The sequence below is a fragment of the Pan troglodytes genome, chromosome 14 (assembly GCF_028858775.2).
Source record: "Pan troglodytes isolate AG18354 chromosome 14, NHGRI_mPanTro3-v2.0_pri, whole genome shotgun sequence".
Taxonomy (NCBI): domain Eukaryota; kingdom Metazoa; phylum Chordata; class Mammalia; order Primates; family Hominidae; genus Pan; species Pan troglodytes.
This window is the reverse complement of record NC_072412.2, coordinates 37,186,739-37,201,509: the sequence shown is the minus strand read 5'-3', so window position 1 is coordinate 37,201,509 and position 14,771 is coordinate 37,186,739. Positions and strand designations below refer to the sequence as shown.

General features: G+C 38.3%; 1 long non-coding RNA gene across 4 annotated transcripts in view; it reads left to right on the top strand.

Moving 5' to 3' along the window:
* LOC104001824 (uncharacterized) overlaps window positions 1-14,771 on the top strand; it is a 304,895-nt gene that overhangs the window by 265,801 nt on the left and 24,323 nt on the right. For all 4 annotated transcript variants that reach the window (XR_008538781.2, XR_008538782.2, XR_008538780.2 and 1 more), the window contains one exon: window positions 314-436. This is a non-coding gene — a long non-coding RNA (uncharacterized LOC104001824). The remainder of the gene's footprint in view (window positions 1-313; window positions 437-14,771) is intronic.

Here is a 14,771-nt window from a genome sequence, read left to right as displayed (position 1 = left end):
TATAACTGAAATGGAGTTGTACACAAACTGTAGTCTACTCTTGTGCCAATTACCAAGTTTTGGCCAAAGGTGGCCAACTGTTCAAACTGTGTTCAAATAAGGAAAATGCCAGGCTGTAACCAATTCGGCTGTTTCCTTACCTCACTACCATTGTCTGCATGTCTCTATCCTTTTTCTGTCCATAAATCTTCTACCACATGGCCATGCTGGAGCCTCGGAACCTACTTTGGCTCGGGAGGCTGCCCAATTCATGAATTGTTCTTTGCTGAATTAAACTCTGTTATTAATTCAGCTAATGTTTTTATTTTAACAGATGGCATCAGAAGTGGGATCTAAAGTAAAGCTTCTAACAATCCCCATGAGCACTGAGTGACCAAGCAAGGTACACGCCAGGCCTGTTCTGTCTGTTGCTCTCGCAGAGCAGCTGGGGATGGTGGTAAGTTTTCTTTTGGATTCTGAAGCTCCACAGATTTGTGTTTTGAGCTCTCTGAGTTTCCTTGAGTGAAAGTATGATCCAAACTGGGTTTGGAACTCTTAAGAGAAATTGGACTGGGTCCAAAATTGAATTAGATCTGATCATTAACCGGCTTGAATCCAGTTAGAGAGCTCTTATATCTGATTGGGTCAGAAAGAAATAGGTAGTAAATGCCAATATTGCAGGGGATGTAAAATTTGGCTTTTGTAAACTCACAGGGATTTTTGTGTTCTATGCCTTTGTTTCATTTTAGGTGGAGAAAAAAATCATTAGCTAAGTTGATCAAAAGAAACTGAGAGCCAAAGCCAATATTTCAGGTAGAAATAGGATCCTTAATTATTTAAGAACTGAGTTCCTTCTGGCTTATACATGCATAAATGTTAGATCCTGGAAGCAGCAATGTCTTACAGACATGGCAGAATCTTACTAAAAATAAGTTACAGTAGAATCTTCCAAATAAACAACACTGCAGCAGAAACTTCTAAAAAGATTTCAATGTTTTTATTTAAAGAATTTGTAAAAGGCAAATAAAAAGCTTACGTGACTGATAGATAAGAAAAATTAAATCTGCTAACCCTTTGTCTTAGTTACCAACCCATCTCAAGGGTGGAAAAAAAGCTATCCTAGATAAGTTGTTTATAAAAGGTAGACCCTAAGGTAAAATAGGCTTGCTTTGTTTTTCAGATCTACCCATGCTGAATCCAGGCATACAGAATGCTTTCTGGCCTTATTCCTTAATAGACTCCAACCTTAACAAAAGTAATTTTAGGTAAAAAAAAACAGTAGCTAAGTTAAAAAGAACACCCTATTGAACTAAAATATACCTTTCTGAAATTTAATTGGCTATCTTAAAACTCTTTTATAAATAAAATTTATATCTATGAAGGAAATCTCCAATTTTAAGGATGTCTGCCTATGTGTGGTCGAAACTCTTACCATCTTTTAAATTTACATAATAAGTCATACCTTTGTTTAAGGTGCTTTTCTGGCCATCCTGTCTTAAGTGAACTTTTATTTAAGCAGTTTTTTTTCCTTAGTTTGAGAAAATGATGATACAATATTTAGGCCTAAAATCTTAGCTCTGTGCTTATGAAATTTAAATTTTTCTGTTCCATCTAAGAGTTGTCCCTTTAGAAATTCAAATTTCTTGCCTAGTACACAATTGCTTAGGGTAATGAAACAGGTAATTGGATGATTGGAAGGCTCAATGGGGAAAAGAAAAGCTATTTAAAAGCCAGCAAATGAAAATCCTTTATGAAAGCTATATGATCTGTTTCTGTGTGTTTGTATCTGTATATGTGTATGTGATATTTGGTAAATAAAGCTAGCTTTTAAACTGTTGGTAAAATGTAAGTGGTTTCAAAATTATCAAGTTGAATATAATTAGATATATGCTTGATTTAACTGTGAGCTTATATCTTTGATTTAGAGTCTCTGGATCCATGGGTCTGGATAGGTGGCAATGATAAAGTCTGGAGACATGTTTTTAGTGCCTATATCAGGGGCTGCAAGCCAGAATCAAGCTCAATGTGGTCCCTTCTTCTTCTGTTTTCCCTTTTTTGCCTCCTGGATATTTTTGGAAGGGTTGGTTTCTCCAGGTATGGTCTTAACAACTGTTTCCTCTCCTGATGGACTCAGACAAGCCTTGACCTTCCTAGTCCTCATGTATGTCACATGGCTACTTGGGACCTAGAATGACGGGGGGAAGTCATTGGGGAGGCTACCTGTGTCATAGTATCAAAGTTCTTTTCAGTAATTTAAAATCTTAGAATCATATTTTTTTAAATTCAGTAACAGATAATCATAAAATGTCTGAGTCATTTGTAAGCTAATATACTGAGATATTAATTAATAAATATACATTTAAGTCTCTATACCTTGACATGTTATTTTTATGTGGTATTGATATAAGAGTTAAGAAGGAATTACTTAGGCAGACAGCAAGGCCATGGGAGTTCTCACTAGGGCTTTTCTTTTTAATGAAAAGCAGCTTCAAATTATTTTCCTTTCTAATGAAGAGCAGCCTGTAAAATCGTGCTGCAGACATAGATGCCAGCAGTTGTGCCAATCATGGTAAAGATGGTGGCTCCATCTTCCCTTCTCTTTGTCAGCCATGTGTACAGTGAGAAGCAGACAAGATGGCTCCGATCAACTGGAAAGCCCATTTGCACCATTTGCATAATTAGATTATGGTTGGGCCACCAGTTTCCCCTCCTCCACCCTCTCCTCCACCCACTATGTAGATGTCATACCTGATTGAACCAATCTGTGAGCCCTATGTAAATCAGACACCGAATTCTCCAGCCTGCCTATAATGTCTGCTGCAGTCTGCTGCCCCTCCTCTTTTCAGATGTCTCTCTCTCTCTCTCTCTCTCTCTCTCTCTCTCTTCCTCTCTCTCTCCTCTGTCCTCTCTCCTCTCTCTCACTAGGAGCTGCTCTCCTCTCTCCTTTCTGCTGTCTATTGAACTTTCTACTCCTTAACCCACCCACATGTGTCCATGTCCTGAACTCTTTCTCAGCACATGGCAATGAACCTCAGGATATATACCCCAGACAACCGTAGCTGCTTCAGTATAGAAAAGCTAAGTATGTTTAGACTGTTAATAAACAATAATTTGGATAACCATCTTTCTAAAAACATATAAAATATTTTTTTATCTACAAATACTGATATAAAACAGTTCAAAATTACTTTCCAGGGTTATCACTGGAAATTAGGGTTACTAAGAGTTAAAAACTACTAGATATGAGATAATTCTTTTTTCACAGTGTATAAGCAATGCAAAATATGTGTTTGATGAGGAAAGTTATAAAGGCATAAAAATGTGTGTTAAAAATTATGTTTGGTTTGAAGTTACTTAAAGATTTCAAATTGAAGGAATAAAAAGCAGATAAGATGAATGTAGAAAGTTGGGGAAAATGTAACATAAAAGATTTACAGAAATGTGTGCTTAAAAAATGATAGATTTGATAAATGTATTTATGAGGTTTTGTTAAAATCAGTTTTCATATTGATAATACACTAATAGGTTTTCCCTTTTTAACAAGAATTTTGTGTAGTATTAACATGCCAGTATAATATTTTCATTCACCTTTTCAGTAAACTGAGGAAAAGAAAGAGTAAATAAGAACAGAGAGATTCTGTCTCATGCTGTCTTGTCTTTTGATTGTTTAGAAAACTGAGTCCCCTTGATCAAAGACAAACAGGTTTTGCTTTTAAAAATATTTTAATTATTAATTTGGTAAATGAATCACTGTGGTCTTATGGTGACCTCTGATCCTATTTTGGTCAAGTGCTCTAAACCTTTGACATATTTGACAGGCTTCGCAAAATCAAATTTCAACTTCAAAATTATGTCTTTTTTTACCTCTCACTTTGGGGTGCTCCAGAGGCCACCTGAAGCATCCAAAGGAGAAGTAAATGGGATTATTTTACATGTTATGTTACAAGGGAAGGATTGTCAAATGAGAAATGATATTTAACCTTCTTCAGGTTACATTTTAATGAATGTTATTCATATGTGCTCCAAAATTGTATGGGATTTCTAAAATTCTAAAGTGTATAATATTTTGTTATTTTAGACCACAGAAATAACCAAATTTCCTAGTCAATTGTGTCATTAACTATGACTATTCAAAGCCATTTTCACAGTTAATTGCTTCTGAAGCAGATTCTGAAAACTTCACAAGTATATAAAATCCTAGAATATGTTGTTTTTCAGGAGGTTCATGACAGGATGAAAAGAAACCTGAGAAGCACTCTTGAATAGAGGTTTCTGAATAACTTTCGAATCGTATCATTTGGACTGGGTAAGAAATCTCTGAAACTTTAATAAAAAGACTGACTGGTTTATCTAAATCAGCCAGTACTGAAGTTGCTCAGATATACAATTTGAATAAACTTCATTCTCTAGGTAAAATTACCCATGATAACCCATCATTTATCAGTGCTGTGCACTTAAATTGGAGAAACAACTGGTATTCAAGAGGACATAATTCGAATAAGCATGAACTCTTGGAGAACTAGGGCAGCAGGCTTGTCCTCTTGAGTCCTTAAAGCTTTTGTTATTAAATGGTCTACATTCCATGACTCATCATGGAAAAGATAAAATGATCCCGATAAATGTATATGTGTGTGTGTGTGTGTGTGTGTATGTGTATATATATATATATATATATATATATATATATATATATATATAGACTTCTAAATTGCTAAAATAGTTTATGACCAAAATGTTTGGTTTGTTAAACTGACATTCCTGGGAAGACATTCAAAACTTCAGGTACATTTCACTACCTGATGGGCCATTTAAACATTTATAGAAGGATTTAATCACTTGTCATCTCAATGCATGTTTTCTAGTTATACAAAAGTTTCTCATGTAAAAAGGCTGATGTTATAACAGTAGCTCATTATGCCACAGTATATTTTCACAAGGTAAAGAAAATTCTTCGTGGTTCACTGACTGGGGACAATCAACCTCTCACAATCTAGAACCCAAAGATTCTAGATTGTGATCCAAGAGCATCAGAGAAAAACTGCCCTTGCCATCCACATTGTAGCATAACTTTGGGACCTTGAACCTAAGGTTCATAATCTCACAACTCAGAAGCATCCCTCTATACTCTTGGAACTGTACACCCTTTGAAACCCTTAAAATAAAACTAGGCAGAGAAGTTTCTCCCCAGAAGAAGATGGCATCCTTGATGTGGACAGCTTTATCCCAAGATCACGGATCGAGACTTTTCTACTATCATGAGACTCTTATCTTTCAATTTTTTTCTTTGCTTATGCCTCTTTGAATAATAGAAGTAAAAAGGGGGTCTGTTGTGTGGACTCATGGAATATACTTTGTGAAAAATTTTGCAGCCAGCCTTATACATGGATAAGCTTATGCCTTGATAGATGGAAGATGAAGACCCAATGTAAGTTAGAAATTTTACTGGTACATATGTTGCCTCATAATCAGTCAGAAACAGAACATTGGTCCACTCCTCTTAACCTACATCATAGGTTACAGAGAACATTGCCAGGAGGCCTCCACTCTTTTAGAAGGGTCACATTTGTTAGGTCCTTTTTTCCACAATTTCTTTTTTGAGTGTTCTCAACAACGTATATTTTATAAATTTCCTGAACACATAAAAATATCTATGAATTATAATTTTGTTATCCAAGGTAAACATTTTAGAAAGTAAGATTGAAGAAAAAAATATATATGTAATAAAATAGTTATTTTTCACTGAAGATTTTAAAATTTCTTCTTCTCAAACCCAGCAACTCATCAAAGAAATATTTTTTGTAATTGTCATTATTTCTACCTAATTTATCTTATCCACACACTAATTTTATAGTTAAAATGTCAAAACTGACAAAAATGTATGACAAAATTAATATGAGCCAAATTTACTCTGGAAAATAATTATGTTTCCCACTCTGTCTCTGCAAAATTTCTTCTGCATTTAATATGCTTTAAACGGATTCAGTTTGAATGCCTCCCCCATGAATAATTGCTATTCTACTCTGCTAGAATTAATACTTTTTTCCTGATATTTTTCCACCATGGAACATGGTTGACATCTTTAGGTCACCTCTATATTCTCTATTCCCCCTTTTTCGGTTTTTTAACTCTTTACCAGACTATACAATGCTTTTGAGAAAAAACAAAAACAAAAAAAAACTTATTTCTGGGCTCTCTACTCTGTTCCACTGGTCTATGTGTCTGTTTTTGTATTAGTACCATGCTGTTTTGGTTAATGTAGCCTTATAATATAGTTTTGTCACAGGATTCTTCAGGTTTCTCTTCACTAGCTGGGAACCTCTGTGTCTGGTGGCTGCTGGCCCCTCTGCTTGAGTTTTGCTTGTACCTGCTCATTCCACCCACTCAGCCTGGCAGGCTGTGGTTGGTTTGCACTACCTACTGGCCTGGATTCCACACATGCTAAGGGCAAGACAGGCATGGAGTGGCAAGGGGTGTATGAACAAGTGAGTACAGGGGCCAGTTGCTGTGCACAGCAAAGCATGCTGGCTGCTGTGGTGGGGTGGGCAGCTCCAGGTGCTGGCACAGGTACTGTGAGAGGCTGTGGCTTCATGCAAGGCTTCGTATGAGGCTGTGGCTGGACCAGACATGACACAAGTGGCTTCCACTGCAGGCACCAGTGTCTGCACAGGAAGACTGCAGTGGCACCCAAAAGCTTGAAGACACCAGGAACCACAGAGCCCCAGAGAGGTTGTTGCAGCATGTCCCAGTCTTGGCTCAGGGAGCCCTGAGGTCTGGGCTCCCAGAAGGGCCGCAGCTCTTTGCTCCTTCTTGTTGCCAGCAGTGTGGCGAGCAAGGGAGCGAGTTTCAGGGGGGTATGTTTCAGCCCATTTGTGTTACACCTCTTCTAGTCCCACTGCCCTACTCTAGCCTGCAGTTTCTGGGTTGGCCTGGCCCCACCACTGCTTCCCATCACATGGGGCGGTCACCAAGTACCAGCAGAAGGCAGGAGGGCTGTACTGTTACAGCAGCTCTGGCTCAGGGAATCCTGAGGTCTGGGCCCCCAGAAGGGTCGCCACTCTTCACTCCCACAGTCCAGGAGTGTGTCACTGCCCGTGCCTCAGTGAGCTGGCCAGAAACATTTTACATCTCCTTTTGCTCCTGCTGTTCAGTGGGTCCAGAGTTCTTGTCCTGTGTCCAGGAAGAATGAGGTTACACAGACTACTGGAGGGTGAGCAAGGTGGAGAGGAGCTTCATTCAGTGACAGACCAGCTCACAGCAGAGAGGAGACCCAAAGTGGGTAACTCCTATCCACAGGCAGATCATTCTGATGAGTGTAGAGAATACCCAAAATGGGTAGCTCGCATCTGCAGGCAGGCAGTTCTGACAAGTGTCGGACTCTGGCTGAGTTTGGGGTTTTTATGGGCTCAGAATGGAGAAAGTGCATGCTGATTGGTCCATGGGTGGCCATGGGCAGGCCTGGAAAAAGCACCATCCAGTTGGATAAAAGGCATCAAGGAAGTTCTCAGTCCATGTTGCAGACTCCACCTAGAAATGGCAGCCAGCCCCCAGGCTTCAGGCCATTCTTGGGTTGAAAGTGGGGTTTCACCTGCGACCCACCCCCTTCGCACCCAGGAGTCTCCTGCTGCCATCAACATGCTGTCCATGGCACCCAGACTGTCTGCCATTAAGGGGTGCCTGCAGGCCCTCATTGAGCCACCCTCAGCCCCCTGGCCTCCTTCTCAGGCTCATTAGCACCCAAAGTCCAGAGGGGCTGAGGTAGCAGGGGTCAAATGTGTCAGCACCTCCCCAGGTACACACACACACAGCCAGATCGTGACAGTTCCCAGGCTTGGCCACAACTTTCCTCCACACCAGAGTGGGCTCTGGGAGTGGGGAGAGGCCAGGAAACAAGAGTAGGCACTTCGGAGCCTTCAGGGGGAGGGGGCTTTCTGGGCCCACGAGAGCACAGGAATGGCTGGGTCTGGAGCCTTGGCTGGGTAGCTGCAGTTGCACCCAGGAGCATGGGGCTCCCACCTGCCAACTTGGTAGGGCACAGGGATCCTGCTAAGATCATCTGTTCCTGGCCCTCACTGGTTCTGTGGAGCACACAGCCCCAACTGTGCCTTCCATGCTGCAGCTGGTGTCTTCACAGTGGCCACTCAAGTTGGGCCGCTGCCACCATCAGTTTGAAGTCAGGTAATGTGAAGCCTCCAGCTTTGTTCTTTTTGCTTAGGATTGCCATGGCCGTTTGGGCTCTGATATGGTTTGGCTGTGTCCTCACCCAAATCTCATCTTGAATTCTCACATGTTGTGGGAGGGATCTGTGGGAGGTAATTGAATAATGGGGGCAGGTCTTTCACATGCTATACTCGTGATAGTGAATAAGTCTCACGAGATCTGATGGTTTTATAAGGGGGAATTGCCTGCACAAACTCTCTTCTCTGGTCCGGCGCCATGTGAGACATGTCTTCTACCTTCCGCCATGATTGTGAGGCCTCCCCAGCCACGTGGAAATTTGAAGTTCATTAAAACTCTTTCTTTTGTAAAATGCCCAGTCTCAGGTATGTCTTTATCAGCAACATGAAAACTAATACAGGCTTTTTTTTTTTTTTTGGTTCCACATGAATTTTGGTTTCATTGAATTTTCTAGTTCTGTGAAGAATGTCTTTGGTAGTTTATTAGTGAATAGCATTGCATCTGTACATTTCTTTGGGTAGTATGTCTGTTTTTTTTTTTTTTTTTTGAGATGGAGTCTCACTCTGTCCCCCAGGCTGGAGTGCAGTGGCACTATCTCAGCTCACTGCAAACTCCACCTCCCAGGTTCACGCCATTCTCCTGCCTCAGCCTCCGGAGTAGCTGGGACTACAGGCACCTGCCACCACACCCGGCTAATGTTTTTGTATTTTTAGTAGAGACAGGGTTTCACTGTGTTAGGCAGGATGGTCTTGATCTCCTGACCTCATCATCTGCCCGCCTCGGCCTCCCGATTCTTCCTATCCATGACAATGGAATGTTTTTCCATTTGTTTGTGTCATCTCTGGTTCTCCTGAGCAGTGTTTTGTAATTCTCATTAGAGAGCATGAATGATCTAATTTCTCTACATCCTAACCAGAATTTTGTGTTGTCATTATTTTTATTATACATTTTGACTGGAGCATAGTAATATTTCATTGTGATTTTGATTCACATTTCCCTAGTGGCTAATAACATTAGCTATCTCAAATATCTTTTTAGGTACTTATTGCCATGTGCATTTTTTTGGTGAATTGTCTCTTCATGATTCTTGCTCATTTTCTTGTTGGACTATTCAAGTTGTAAGATTTTAAAAATATATTCTAGATACTAATCTTTTATTGGATATATGGTTTACAAATATTTTGTACTCCATATACCTCATATCTTCATCCCTTTAGCAGACTCTTTCACAGAGCAAAGGTTTTTAATTTGAATTGAGTCTATTTAAAAAAAAACATGGATTATGCTTTCAGAGTCACAGCTAAGAATTATTTGCCTAGCCCTAGAGCCCAATGATTCTCTTGTACCTATTTTCTGAGTTTTACAGTTTTACATTTTACATATAAGTTGGCGATCCGTTTTGTGTTAATTTTTATATGAGGTGTGATATTCTTTTTAAAATTTAATTACTGATATGCTACAGCTTTAGTCTACCACTTCAGTATTTTTTTTCTATTTGTTTTTCTTTCAATGTCTTCTTTTTTCCATATCCTTGTGGGTTACTTGTACATATTTTTTAGTCTGCTTTTATACCAGTACCATGCTGTTTTGGTTACAAAAGCTCTGTAGTATAATGTGAAGTCAGGGAATGTGACTCCTTCAGTTTTATTCTTTTTGTTTGAGATAGCCTTGGGTATTCTGGATTTGTGTGGCTAATGTAAATATAATTGCTTTTTTTATTTTTTATATTGTTAACTGTTGCCATATAGAAATGCTACTAATTTTTATGTGTTGATTTTGTGCCCTGCAACTTTACTAATTTTTTAATCAGTTCTAATAGTTTTTTATTGGATCATTAGGTTTTTCCAATTACATGATTATATCATCTGCAAACAAGAATAATTGGACATTTTTCTTTCAAATTTGGATGATGTTTATATCTTTCTCTTGTCTGATTGCTCATACTAGGGCTTCCAGTGCTATGCTGAATAACAGTGGTGACAATTGCAGATCTTAGAAGAAAGGCTTTTGAATTTTTCCCATTCAGTATGATATTATGTGGTTTTTATTATGTTGAAGTATGTTTTTCTATCCTCATTTTTTTTTTTTTTTTTTTTTTTTTTTTGAGACGGAGTCTCGCTCTGTCGCCCAGGCTGGAGTGCAGTGGCGCGATCTCGGCTCACTGCAAGCTCCGCCTCCCGGGTTCACGCCATTCTCCTGCCTCAGCCTCCCGAGTAGCTGGGACTACAGGCGCCCGCTACCACGCCCGGCTAATTTTTTGTATTTTTAGTAGAGACGGGGTTTCACCGTGTTAGCCAGGATGGTCTCGATCTCCTGACCTCGTGATCCGCCCGCCTCGGCCTCCCAAAGTGCTGGGATTACAGGCGTGAGCCACCGCGCCCGGCCTCTATCCTCATTTTTTAAGGGATTTTATCATGAAGGGGTGTTGGATTTTATTCATTGCTTTTTTAGCATCAATGAAATAATCATATGGTTTTTATTCTTCATTCTGTTGATATGGTGTATCACATTGATTGATTTCTATTTGTTGAACCATCCTTATATCACAGGGAGTAAATCTTACTTGGTCATAATGAATGACCTTTTTAATGTATTGTTGAATTCAGTTTGCTACTATTTGGTTGGGGATTTTTGCATTAAGATTTATCAAAACTATTGGCCTGTAGTTTCATTTTTTTCTTTATTTTGATTTTGATTTTAAATTCTGGGGTATATGCGCAAGATGTACAGGTTTGTTACATAGGTAAATGTGTGACATTACTAGTTTGCTGCACCTATCAACCCATCACCTAGATATTAAGCCCACCATTCATTGTCTATTTTTCCTAATGCAATCCCTCCTCTCATCCCATCCCCCAACAGGCCCCAGTGTGTGTTTTTCCCCTCTCTGTGTTCCCATTGTTCAGCTCCCACTTATAAGTGAGAACATGCTGTGTTTGGTTTTCTATTCTTGTGTCAGTTTGCTGAAGTTTTCCTTTTTCTGATGTGTCTTTGCCTTGTTTTGGTATCAGGGTAACACAGGCCTCATAATGAGTTTGGAAGTATTCTCTCCTCCTCTATTTTCTGGAATACTTTGAGTAGCACTGGTATTAGTTCTTCTTCAAACGTTTGGTACAAATCAGTGGTGAAGCCATCGGGTCCCAGGCTTTCCTTTACTGGGAGACTTTTTTACTACAGCTGCGATCCCATTACTTGCTATTTGTCTATTTAGGTTTTGAATTTCTTCATGGTTCAATCTTAGTAGGTTGTATGTGTCCAGGAATTTTTGAATTTCTTCTAGATTTTCCAATGTATTGGCATGTAGTTGCTCATACTAACCACTAATGATCTTCTGAAATTTTGTAGTATCAGTTGTAATGTCTCCTTTATCATTTTCAATTTATTTGGATCATCTCTCTTTTTCTTAGTCTGGCTAAGGGTTTGTCAATTTTGCTCAACTTTTCAAAAAAGTATTTTTTAAATTTTAATTTGATTTATTTCTGCTGTGATCTTTATTATTTCTTTTACTAATTTGGGGTTTAGTTTGCTCTTGCTTTTCTAATTCTTTAATATGAATCATTGGATTGTTCATTTGAAATTTTTCCTTATTTTTAATGTAGACACTAATAGTTACAAACTTCCCTGTTAGTGCTGCTTTTGTTGTATTCCATAGGTTGTTAGATTGTGTTTCTATTATCATTTTCTTCATAATGTTTTTAAATTTTATTTTTAATTTCTTTATTGACCCACTGGTCACTCAGGAGCATGTTACTTAATTTCTATGTGTTTGTATAGTTTCCAAAATCCTTCTTGTTATTAATTTCTAGTTTTATTCCATTGTGGTCAGAGAAGATGTTTGATATTATTTCAATTTTTATATGTTTTAAGACTTGTTTTGTGACCTAACAGGTAGTCTGTCTGTTAGAATGATCCATGTGCTGAGGAAAAGCATGTCAAATGAAATGTTCTGTAAATATTTATTAGATCCATTTGGTCTACAGTGCAGATTAAGTCTGATGTTTCTTTGTTGATTTTCTATCTGGAAGATCTGTCCAATGCTGAAAGTGGGGTGTTGAAGTCTCCAGCTACTATTGTTTTCGGTCCTATCTCTCTGTTTAGCTCTAATACTATTTTCTTTATATATGTAGGTGCTCCAGTGTTGGGTGCATATATATTTAAAATTGTTATATCTTCTTACTAAGTTATCCCCTTTATTATTATATTGTGACCTTTTTTGTCTCTTACAGTTTTTATCTTGAAAATTATTTTGTCTGCTATAAGTATAGTGACTTCTGTTCTTGTTCAGTTTCCATTGTCATGAAATCTTTTTTTTTATTTCTCTATTTTCAGTTTAGTGTGTCATTATAGGTGAAGTGTGTTTCTTGTAGGCAACAGATCAATAGGTCTTGCTTTTCATTTATTCAGCCAGTCTATGCCTTTGATTGGAGAGTTCAGTCCATTTACATTCAATATTATTATTGATAAGTAGAGACTTACTTCTGCCTTTTTGTTACTTGTATTCTGGTTGTTTTATAAGTTTTTTACTTTTTTCTTTCTTTCCTCTAGTGAACATAATTTTTCTCTGGGAATATAATTTTAGTTTCTTGCTTTTTATTTTTTGTGTCTCTATTGTATGTTTTTTGGTTTGACGGTACTGTGAGGCTTGCAAATACTACGTTATAATCAATTTTGTTAACCTGATAACAACTTAGCACTGTTTGCATAAAGAAACAAAGAAACAAGCCAAAAAAATCCCTAATAAGAATTCTGCATCTTAATTTCATCCCTTTGCTTTTTAACTGTTTGTTGTTTCTATTTATATTTTACTGTACTGACCATGTCTTGCAAATTTGTTACAATTATTATTTTCAATTGGTTCATCATTTAGTCTGTCTACTTAGGATAAGGATAAAACTACGGTTCCAATGTTATAATATTCTGTGTTTTCCTGCATACTTGCTATTAACAGTAAGTTTTGTACCTTCAGGTGATTACTTACTGCTCATTAATGTCCTTTTCTTTCTGATGGAAGTACTCCCTTTACTATTTCTTGTTGAAAAGGTGTGGTGTTGATGAAAACTCTCAGCTTTTGTTTGTGTGGAAAAGTCTTTATTTCTCCTTCATGTTTGAGGGATATTTTTGCCAGATATACTCTTCTAGGATAATAGTTTTTTCCTTCAGCGCTTCAAGTATGTCATGCCACTGTCTCTTGGCCTGTAAGGTTTCCACTGAAAAGTCTGGTGCCAGATGCATGGGAGTTCCATTGTATGATATTTGTTACTTTCCTCCTGCTGCTTTTAGAACCCATTCTTTATCCTTGACTTTGGGTGTTTTATTATTAAATGCCTTGAGGTGGTCTTCATTGGGTTAAATATGCTGGTGTTCTATAACCTTCTTGTACTTGCATATTGGCATCTTTCTTTAGGTTTGGTGCATCCTTTGTTATTATCCCTTTGAATAAACTTTCCATCCATCTCTCTATCTCCACCTCCTCTCTGATGCCGATAACTCTTAGATTTGCCCTTTTGAGGCTATTTTCTAGATCCATTAGGTGTGCTTCATTGTTTTTTATTTTTTTCTTTTGTCTCCTATTACTGTTCATATTCAAATAATCTTTCTTGAAGTTCACTAATCCTTTCTTCTGCTCAATCAATTCTACTATTAAAAGACTCTGGAGCATTCTTCAGTATACCAATTACATTTTTCAGCTCCAGAATTTCTGATTGATTCTTTTTAATTATTTTGATTCTTATATTAAATTTATCTGATAGAATTCTGAATTCCTTCTTTTTGTTATATTGAATTTCTTTGAGTTTCCTCAATACAGCTATTTTTAATTCTCTTTCAGAAAGGTGACATATCTCTGTTTCTCCAGGATTGGTCTCTGGTGCCTCCTTAAGTTCATTTGGTGAAGTTAGGTTTTTCTGGATGGTGTTGATGCTAGTACATGTTCTTTGATGTCTGGGCATTGAAGAGTTAGGTATTTATTGTAGTCATCACTGTCTGCACTTATTTGTAGCCATCCTTCATAGGAAGGCTTTCCAGATATTTGAAAGCACTTGGGTGTTGTAATCCAAGCTGTATTTGCTTCAGGGGGCACCAAAGCCCAGTCATGCTGTGGCTTCTTCAGACTCATAGAGGTACTGCGTTGATAGTGTTGGACAAGATCTGGGAGAATTCTCTGGATTACCAGGCAGAGACTCTTATTCTCTTCCTTTACTTTCTCACAAACAAATAGAGTCTCTCTCTCTCTGTTCTGAGCTACCTAATGCTGGGAGTAGAGTAACACAGCCCTCTGTGATGAGGTTTGTGGGAACTCAAGTTCAGACTGCTGGGATAAGTGATTTCCCCTGGCTAGGGCTGGTTTAAATACTCGCACCATGGGTGGGCATCAGCTGAGACTGGTCTGATTTTCCTTTCTTTCTAACAGGACAGCACTGAGTTCAATGCCTCACAACTGGTGTGTTCTCCCTCCCTCCTCAGTGTCCAAAGCCATTCTTTGCACCATGCTGCTGCTACTGGGGGTGGGAGAGGGGTGGTATCAGAGATTCAGGACTGTTTTCTCTATCTCTTCAGTGGCTCTTCTTGTGATATAACTTTCTATGACACCATTCTTGCATATAAAGCTGGGGATGCCA